The sequence below is a fragment of the Solanum tuberosum genome, unplaced genomic scaffold (genome assembly GCF_000226075.1).
Source record: "Solanum tuberosum cultivar DM 1-3 516 R44 unplaced genomic scaffold, SolTub_3.0 scf00241, whole genome shotgun sequence".
In the NCBI taxonomy this organism is placed as follows: domain Eukaryota; kingdom Viridiplantae; phylum Streptophyta; class Magnoliopsida; order Solanales; family Solanaceae; genus Solanum; species Solanum tuberosum.
The window spans coordinates 47,931-58,126 of NW_006239165.1; positions in this window are offsets into that span (position 1 = coordinate 47,931).

Genomic DNA, 10,196 nt, shown 5'->3' on the forward strand with positions numbered 1-10,196 from the left:
AAAAAATTTAGGGGTCGGTTGGTGGAAGGTGGTGCGGGGGAGGAGGGGGGGTAAATTTTTTTTTTTTTTGAAAAACAAATTTTTTTAAATGGGTTAGAACCATTTTACCCAAACCATATTTGACCAAATCCATATTTACCCATATTCTATTTGGGTGGATTGTAATCCAAACAATTTTTGCTCAATCCATCCAAATTCGATCCAATCCAACCATTTGCCACCCCTACCGATAAGGATGAGTAATACACATATCGGGTAGAAACAATAACCAGCAAGAGAAAATTGAAACGATCAAACGAAAGCAATGGAAAATAAAATCAACAGAATATAAACAACTCAAAGTAAAATTATAGATCCAATCCCACAACCACGAATCTGCTCCAAAAGAGACGATTGAACTCAGTGGCGGAGCCAAAAATTTATTGAAGGGTGTGTAAAATTAAATACACAATCATTATAGATAGTAACATTTAACTTTTGTACACCATACAATTTTCCAGCAAAGAGTGTGCACCGTACCGGACTACCCTTCGCCTAAAGTGGCTCCGCCCCTGACTGAACCTCAACATAGGCTAGAACTCGCCTGGGATCCGAAATATCAAGTTGAATCATCCTATTGGCTAAATACTGAATGTCTAAAACAAAAGATCGCTCTGAAACTGAAAGAACGCAATAAAAAGAAAATGACCTGGAGGGTCATTATTTGTTAATAAGTGTTTGATTCTCACTTTATAATCCTCTCCTTCATTTCTTGATCTCAAATCGACTTCAGCCGATTTAGGTCTGCTTCTTGCACTTCATTATATTTTGATTTGTATGAGCATGTTTATGGAGATAATTCAAAGTTAAAGTGTTAAGCTTTCTACTTTAATTTCTAGGATGTAATGATATTGTATAGCATTATCTTTTTTTATTATAGATCGATTATCAAATCTATGTATTAAAAAAAATGCAAGTCATTTTGTACATTATGGTTGTAGCAAATTTGATTACAAGGCAGTAAAGGGGAGTACAAAACATTAATCAGGAGGCAGGACCCTCCACAGTCCATTTAATGAATATGATAAAAGGATAAATACTGAGCATATAACCTTTTAAAATTTATTTGGAGTGTTACCCACGACCATATTTAATTAGCATTAATCCTCAAAAAATAATTAATGATGTATAGAGTAAATCTCATTACTTGACAGCATTTTACATCCTTGTTACCTTCGATTTAAAGGATTTTTTCACTAAAATTTGGTGTTTTTTTATTTTTGAATTTACGTCCTTCCGTCATAACGAGTAGAATATGAACCATTTTCTAATCAAATTTAGATTTATATATATATATATAATATCATCACTTCAATCTTATTTCTGTGTATATGATTAAAAATAATTGAATTAATTCATACTACCGTTATTCAACAAATATTTAGATTTAAGAAAAAACTAAAAAAAAAGTAGTTTGATTGTTTTGATAATAACTCAGACACCACTTACAAAATATTATGTGTACGCTACAAATTTATCCTAATTAGTCATTAGATCGAATCGAGCATTTGAAATTGAAATAAATTGAGCAGCGAAATTAGCTAAACATTATTAGTGGTGGTCCATGATTGTGTTGGTGCATCAAATTACAAAAATTGAGATGTCACAACTTGGTGAGCTAGCCACATTTAATTTGCCTTGTCCATCTTTTTCATTCACTATAGCAAATAACAATATATGAAGTAATTGATTGCATCAAACTTATTTTCTTTTTCTGCTTTCATTTTCAGCATCTTCATGTATAGTAATATTTTAAATTAAAGTATGATCGCTCATTGTATGTTTTAGAAAACATACACATTTGTCTGTCTACTTGTTTTGAAATATAATGTGCCCACACAATGACCTCAATAATAAATATTGTGTGCCCCAAGTTTTAGTATTACATAGTGACTGAGAAGGTTACGTAATGTCACGGACTTAGAGTCTTACTAAAGCTCCGTGCGGCACTTGACAACTTACTCACTAGTCTTTCAAGATCTTGTAAGCTCAAGTAAGCCTTTTATGCTAAGATCGCTAATAGAATGAAAGGAAAGACTTAGAGAATTTTGGAAGAAGGCTTTATATTGCTTGGAGAATGCTTACAAGTTGCTTGATTGCTTTCTTTCTTTCTTGGTGCCTAGCAAATGAGGGGCACCTTTATTTATACTAACACCTAGGGACTAAAGTGCAATTTAAAATACTTTACAAGTCCCTAGACTATTTACACTTTGGTCCCTCTCTAGAAATCTCTACACTTTCTAGGAATTTATAAGGTTTTCCAAGAAAATATCTAAGGCATTTTAGAGAATTCTAAGGAAGGACCTAGGGATTTCTAAGCCTTCTTGAAAACTCTAAGGGCTTCTAGAGTTCTCTGTAAACCTCTCCATAACTCTAGACTCTTCCGCCCCTATCCGATTGCAAAATTTGATTGTGAAGTGGCGGGACGTGACACTCTCCCCACCTATGGATGCGACGACCGCATCGCATCGTCCCTGCATCGCCAACCGGGTCTGGTCTTCCTGTACACGTGGCCAATAATCTACTCACTCGATCCACGCCCTCGTGCACCACCTTCAGTTGCTTCCTGATCTCTTTCAACCCGGTCTTATGATCTTCCTCCTTCTTAGGAGGCTAACGCCTCGACGGCTTCTTTGGCATCACGACATTGTTCTTTTCTAGAACCTTCTCCGTGCGTGGTGGCAGAGACCCTTTTGCACCATTGTCTTCTTTCGAACTTGCAATGATGGCTCTATGCGTCGACTCCTTCTTCTTAGGGCCTCTTATGAGCTGCAGGCCTGTTAGACGGACTTGTCCTTCCATTTTCGGTACCTTAACCAGGGGCACCATACATGATCTTCCTTGCTCCATGACTAGAAGTCGTTAGAGGTAAGGGTCGATCACCACGTGGCACTGCTGGAAGAATTCTTGCCCAAGAATTACATCGAAGAGATCTACATGAGCGACAGTGAAATTGGTCTTACCTTGCCACTCGCCTAGCGTGATGCTCACTCTATGCGCGACTCCGCTCACAGGAGTCGGGGGTGCATTGACCGTCCTGAGTTGGGCTTTACTTGGACTGTAACCCAGGCCCAACCTTATCGTTGCCGTCTTGGTCAGGATATTGACCTCTGCACCTGTGTCGACCATAGCACACATGGGTCTTCCATTTATCGTAATGTCGACATACTGTGCGCCGTATCCTCTTGGCTTCTCTGGCTGCTTCGTGATGGCTCCGCATAGTCCTATCGAGCCTAACTGCGTTGTCTCTACGCCTTGTCCTTGCTCATGTGCGTCTTTCGCCTTCCACTCTCGCAGGATAGCACCAAGGTTTTTCAGTTCATGGCACTTTGCATAGCCATGCGGCCCATTGCATATGTAGCAACCACATTTGTTGGCAACCTCTGTCTTCATTTCCGTGTTGCCATGACGTGTAGACTTCTTGCCATCGGACTTGTAGGTATCATGATTCTTGGGATATGGCCTCTGCTCCTTGCCTTTGCCACGATCTCCCCCACCATGGTCATGACTACCTCTCATCTCTTTTCCTCTGGCTCTGTCGGGTTTCTCATGCCTGAAGTCTGTCAAAGCTTCGGCCTGCGTGATGGCTTCGTCTATGGTCCTGACTTGCCGACGTTCCAACTCCTTCCTGGCCCAATTTTGCAGCCCATCCATGAAGTGGAACAACATATCGTCATCCGTGAGGTTAGGAATTTGAAGCGTGAGGGTAGTGAACTCCTGCACATATGCGCGGATGTTGCCCGTTTGCTTCAGCTCCCTAAACTTGCGCTTCGCCTCATAGATGACGTTGTTAGGGAAGAAGGCTTTCTTGAATTCCTCCCCGAATTACTCCCAGGTGTTGATGGTGCACGTCCCCTTCTCTATCTCGGCCTCCTTGTGCCTCCACCATAGCATGGCCATCTCCGAAAGATACAATACATCGGTGTTGATCTTACTCTCGTCGCTCTTCAGCCCGTTGCACTTGAAGTAATTCTCCAAATGCCAAAGGAACTTCTCCACCTCTTGCGCGTCACGGACGCCTTTGAACATAGGTGGCTTGGGAGCCTCGACCCTGGCCTCCCTATCTCGGTCAAGCGACGATGGTCCTCCAGCTGCCACACCTTCCTTGAGTGCTTTCATCTCGGCCTTCATGGTCTCAATCGTGCTCAACGCCTCCATAAGCCGACACTCCAATGAAGTGATAGCCTCCTTCATCTAAAACTCGGCCCGCTGACGTCCCTCCAACTCCTTACGGATTTTTTCGGTCTCCTCAAGGGTGAAGTTTTCGAGAGTTTTGAATTTGCTATCGGCCGCGTTCATGCGCCGGCCTAATATCTCCACGGCCTGCCTTGCCACTTCAACCCTTGTGACCCACTCTTCTCCTGCGGTGACGTCAATGGCCACCTCGCCACGTTCCTCGTCACTTGCTTCGGTGGTTGAGGGTGGATGAGATGTTAGCGCCTCGCTTGGTGTGGGATCCAACAACATTTCTTTATGACTCTTTTGGTGCTTCTTTCCCTTGCGGTTCTTCTTTCCACCATCCGGACGGACGTTGGTGGTACTAGCGGCGTTCACGTCTCCTTCAGTTGCCATTCCCTTAGTATCAAACCTTCGCTCTGATACCACTTTGTCACGGACTTAGAGTTTTACTAAAGCTCCATGCGACACTTGACAACTTACTCACTAGTCTTTCAAGATCTTGTAAGCTCAAGTAAGCCTTTTATGCTAAGATCGCTAAGAGAATGAAAGGAAAGACTTAGAGAATTTTGGAAAAAGGCTTTATATTGCTTGGAGAATGCTTACAAGTTGCTTGATTGCTTAGTTGCTTTCTTTCTTTCTTGGTGCCTAGCAAATGAGGGGCACCTCTATTTATACTAACACCTAGGGACTAAAGTGCAATTTAAAATTATTTTACAAGTCCCTAGACTATTTACACTTTGGTCTCTCTCTAGAAATCTCTACACTTTCTAGGAATTTCTAAGGTTTTCCAAGAAAATATCTAAGGCATTCTAGAGAATTCTAAGGAAGGACCTAGGGATGTCTAAGCCTTCTTGAAAACTCTAAGGGCTTCTAGAGTTCTCTATAAACCTCTCCATAACTCTAGACTCTTCCGCCCCTATTCGATTGCAAAATTTGACTGTGAAGTGGCGGGACGTGACAGTAAGTACAACAACAATCACGGTTAGAAAAACAAGAAATTAACGATGATAAATTTTTGTAGTTGAATAACAAAAAATTTATGCTAATTTTATTTAGAGCTAGCTATGGATTAAATTGACTTAACAATGGATAAGATTTGGTAGCAAACAACAAAAATCTCATTTTAATTCCATTTAGCTATGAATTAGAGAGGGATTATGATAAAATTTATTTAGTTAGGAGTTATTTAGCTACGAATTAATTGAGATTACTGATAAATTTTGTAGCTAATTTGATTATTTGATGTTCTTTAGTAGTGATAATAACAAAGCAATATATTAAGATTTGTCCTGAATTTTCTATTTTATTTGGATTCTTCACAATTGTGTTTTATTTCAAAAATATATATTTGGTCAAAAGGTTTTCTTGTTGGAAAAAAGCTCTTTTATATATATATGTTTATCCTTTTCTTAGATAAGAAATTTTGGACGTTTATAAATAGAAGATCTTTTATTCTCATATACAAGAATATAATAGCATAAAAATAGAGGCGGCTCAACGTAATCGGAGGCCTAAAGCGAAATCTTAATTAGAGGCCTAAAATCTAAATAAATTTCACATGCATTTATTAAAATTTATTTTTCTTACTATTTTTAAATGTCAAAGTATTACTTAATACTTTTTATATATATAAATAATTTATTCGATTTCTTTTTCATTATTAGTTTTAAATAAGATTTTATTAATTCAACGTTGAAAAATATTATTTTACTCGGGCAATCATTATATGAATGTTAACATAGTTCTACAAGTAATAAATTGACAAATTTCAAATAAATATAAGAGTTAGAACCATAGCTTTGATGAAATTGATAATTTGGTTACCCCACATTTTACTATGGTTGTTGTAATGCTTGAAAATCTAAGAAGAAATGAAAAAAGAATTTACAATTCAATTTGTTCAACACTTTTCGACAATTAGTTGATATTTTTGACAGAATAGTACTCTAACTTATCAACAATTTAATGAAGAGAGTGTAAAAGGAGTTAAAAAGAAAATAATGTGAGTATTAGTAGAGAGTGTAAGAAAATAAAACAATATTTTCTTGATTTCTTCTATTTGAATGGGGTTGAAGAGAATAAAATAATAATTTTAAGTATATACTTTTTATCATAAATAATTAATGTTTTTTCTATAAAAAATCAACACATAATTTATTCTTGGTAAAAAATTGAGGCCCCCTAAAATTGGGGGCTAAGGCCAATGCCTTATTAAAGTATACATAGAGCCGGCCCTGCATAAAAATGTAGTCATGTAGAGTAGTTGTTTAAAGTGTTGTTTAGAGAGAAATTTGACTAAACTCATACGTAAAGTCCTTTTTTAAATACTTCTTGTCTTCGTTCAAGGTTTGCAATTATTAGATTGTGCATGACGTCCTTATTATTTCAATCCCAACAAGATTCCATAGAGTGGAGTTTGAAGAAGGTAGAATATATGTAGACCTTACAAAACTCTTCGTAGGTTGGGATTTAAATGTAATTATGATAGTTTTTTTTTATTAACAAATCAGTAACTGATTTTTTATTTTTTTCGATTTGGCTCAATTTGATCTAATTTGTTACAACCCTAATTCCAGGATCTATTCACATGTACCAAGTATATATATGTGGACCTTGAACAATTTTATGTCAATCATTGGGCCTCTCTCACTTTCTCTGTGATACTCTATAAAACGAATATTAAAAAATGAAGCCCATCTAGACCTATCAGATTGAAAAGAATTCATGTCTAAGAGAATATACCTATAATATATTAACCAAAAAGGCTTTGGGAGATGTGGAGAAGTCTATAAACTTTGTGAACCTTCATATATAGTATAAAGTATAATGTTTTTGTTTGAAAAATTCAACTATATTAAAGAGCTCAGGCCAGCCAGTTTGGATTGAATCTGTCACGTAAGCTTATATTTTAGACTTCATATGGTTCACATTCACCAATTAATTATTTTATGTTAAATAGATTGAAATGATGAACCTTGTGCTTACTTTTGTTATAAGAAACACATTTTTACGAGGAAAAACAAATAAGTTCAAAATGAATGGCGTAGATTGACTTTTAGTTATATATTTTAATTGTGATTTATTAGTTTCTTGAAAATGGAATAGAATTTAGGGTGTTCAAATTTTGAATAATACATTATTATTTTTCTAAAATAAAATAACTCTATAATGATTGATTCAATCTTGCATGCTCTGTATACTTCTGCATTCAATTGCGAATATTACATCGTGTAAGTTTTGTGCATATCTTTGTGACTACACTAGCTACAAGTCTCATCGGTTCTAAGAATGTTCAAAATAATATATACATATTATTTTGAAAGCTTAAAGACTTAACCCTTTCATGAACATCGTTTTTTACAAAGAAGTACTTAGAAAAACAACACAATTTCAAGCTAACCCTGAAGGATTATCAGACTATACTCCACCAGGCAAAACAGACTTAATAAGCGTAAAACAAAACAATCTAATAATTTTTGCTTTATTAGAATTAAATAAAAACCTAGAAGACCAAATATCTGAAATAAATAAAAAATTGGATACTTTATTAGAACCCAAAATCCCTACTAAAGAAGATAAGCAAGAAAACGATATACAAGCCTTAATAGTATCTGATACCAGTAAAAATACGTTTAAATTTTAAGTTTAAATAATGAAAATAGTGAAGCGTTTGTAAAATTAGGTTGTAAAATCCTACTCAGTACTCTCTCTTCCTGCTTCGTTATCTTGTTTAATAGTGATTTGGTTCCTAAAATCTATGTAATTTCTCCCAAAATTACTTTTTTTTTTAACTTACTCTTTTCATTACTCTTTTCATCTCTTTTCTCAACCCAGGTTCTTAGCACCTGCTTCTTTAACCACACCCTGGGATTCACAGTCCTTTCGATTCTCTGACCATGGCGGACTTTCAACCTCCCTAGGTATTTACAGGTTAATCCATCGGGGTTACTAAGAAGGTAGAGAACTAACCATTTACTAAGAGTAATTTAAAGAGCACATGAACATCATAATAATATGAACATCATTTTATACATCCTAACAGTACATACCTAATAATACATTATGTAGGGAGAAAATTACTAAGATCTAGAAAAACAGATAACTACTTACATGATAATGGTCGGAATGAGGTTTCCCTTTCGAGAGTCCCCGAGTGACCTCGCAGCTACTTGAAAATTAACACTCACACACTTTGTACACAAACACTCACACTCTCTCTTTTTTTTTTTCTTTTTTTTTTGAAAGGGAAAGGGGAATATGTAAAATACAAACTCTTACAATCTTACAAGAACTTTGCTCAATGTTCTTCTTACACTTTTTTCTCACACCCTTCTTCTTGCAAAAATATGGTTCTACTTATAGGAATAGATCCGAATTTAAAGTTCGGATTTCAAATTTTGAATAAACTTTTGTCACCTGCCGGGTGCTCTTTGGGCCCCATCATCACATGATTTGTGAAACTTTTTCAAAATTTAGTGGTCCTTCTTTGTCTTCTTGTGATAGTTGAGTCTTCTTTTAGTAGTAGTGGACATGTAGTGGAGTCTTCTTTATCATAATGGCTCGTGATGTCATTGCTTACATATTTGTTTGTCTTCTTGTGTTGACATCATTGCTTACGTATTTCTCTAGGTATCCAGGTTGTGTAGCGCTATGGAATCTCATTCCTGAATCATTGTCTTCATTTGGGTCGTAGTGCCGATTAAATTGGTCTATTGATAGATTATTCTCATCACTTCTACTTTCCGTATCTTCGTGGTCAGAATCTGCTGGATCTGGTTCTGGAGTTTCTCGTATAATTTTTTCTTGTATTACCTCCTTAGTCTTTTCTGTAAGTAACTTGTAAAGGAAACTTTTTATTATTTTTTCTATCCTTTTATTTTTTTTCTTTTTGGAGGAATCCCTTTGTCTTTTTGCTTGTCTCGGCTATTGTATTAAAACTTACTGGCAGAATTCTTACACTTTTGGGTAAAGTGTCAACCATCAACGGGTTTGATGAGTCTTTACCCGCTACCGTTTGAACGGGACTAGTTGTACCTCTAGCTGGTACAATAGCTCTTTCTACATTCATTGGGGAATGTACACCCGTCTTATCCATTTTGTAATGAGATGGAGAAATCTTGAATGGTATGGTTTGTTCGGTATTTTAAAGTAAAAACCTTATCCTCTCTTGTAATGAGTGGATATGTTGTGACATTTTTCCTTTTTCAGTTTCTAGTCTCTCGATTGTCTGATTTAGCCTTTTAAATCCATCCGTCATTGACGAACAATGATCACAGAAAATTATTTTGTCTGTATCTCTTTGAATGTTGTATTGCAAAGATGGTCTTGAATTTTGTCTCAAAAATGGGCTTATAAAGTAATTAGGCCCAAGAGTTCCTCTAGCATAATCTAGTGCTTCATTCAAATCATTGAATCCTTTAAAAGTGGGGTAGGAAAGTCTTTGATTGAGTCTATCACTTCTATCCATGTCTGAAATACTCCTTGCAATCTCCCTTGGACTACTACATAAAATCTGAATTTTTTGTCTGTAAAATAATGGCTTAATGAATTCACTACAGAAATGAAATAACTGTTGTCTCTAGGAATATTGTTATATGCTAGCCATAGATTGTCTATTAGGCATCTTTGAGGTCTGTCTATCTTTGTTTCTGGTTTTACCCTGAAACTTAGATTAGATGGTGGATAGAAAATTAGATTTTGTTTCCCAAAATATATTCTTTCCATGCTTGCCGTATTTAGTCTTGTCTGTGGTTGAAATAAAGTATTTCCTAAAAGAGTCTGCAAGTCTTTGTCTCTCTGAACTTGAACTGGATGCTTTGTCTTTATCTTTGCCTGTACTCATTCTGAAAACAAACAATTAGTTTTCATAAGTCTGCTTCATTGATCTGCTAAGGAATTATCTTTTTCCTTTATATGTTCTAAAGATATATTGTATATTGATGTAGCGTCTAGAAAATTTAACCATCTTCTTTTACTAC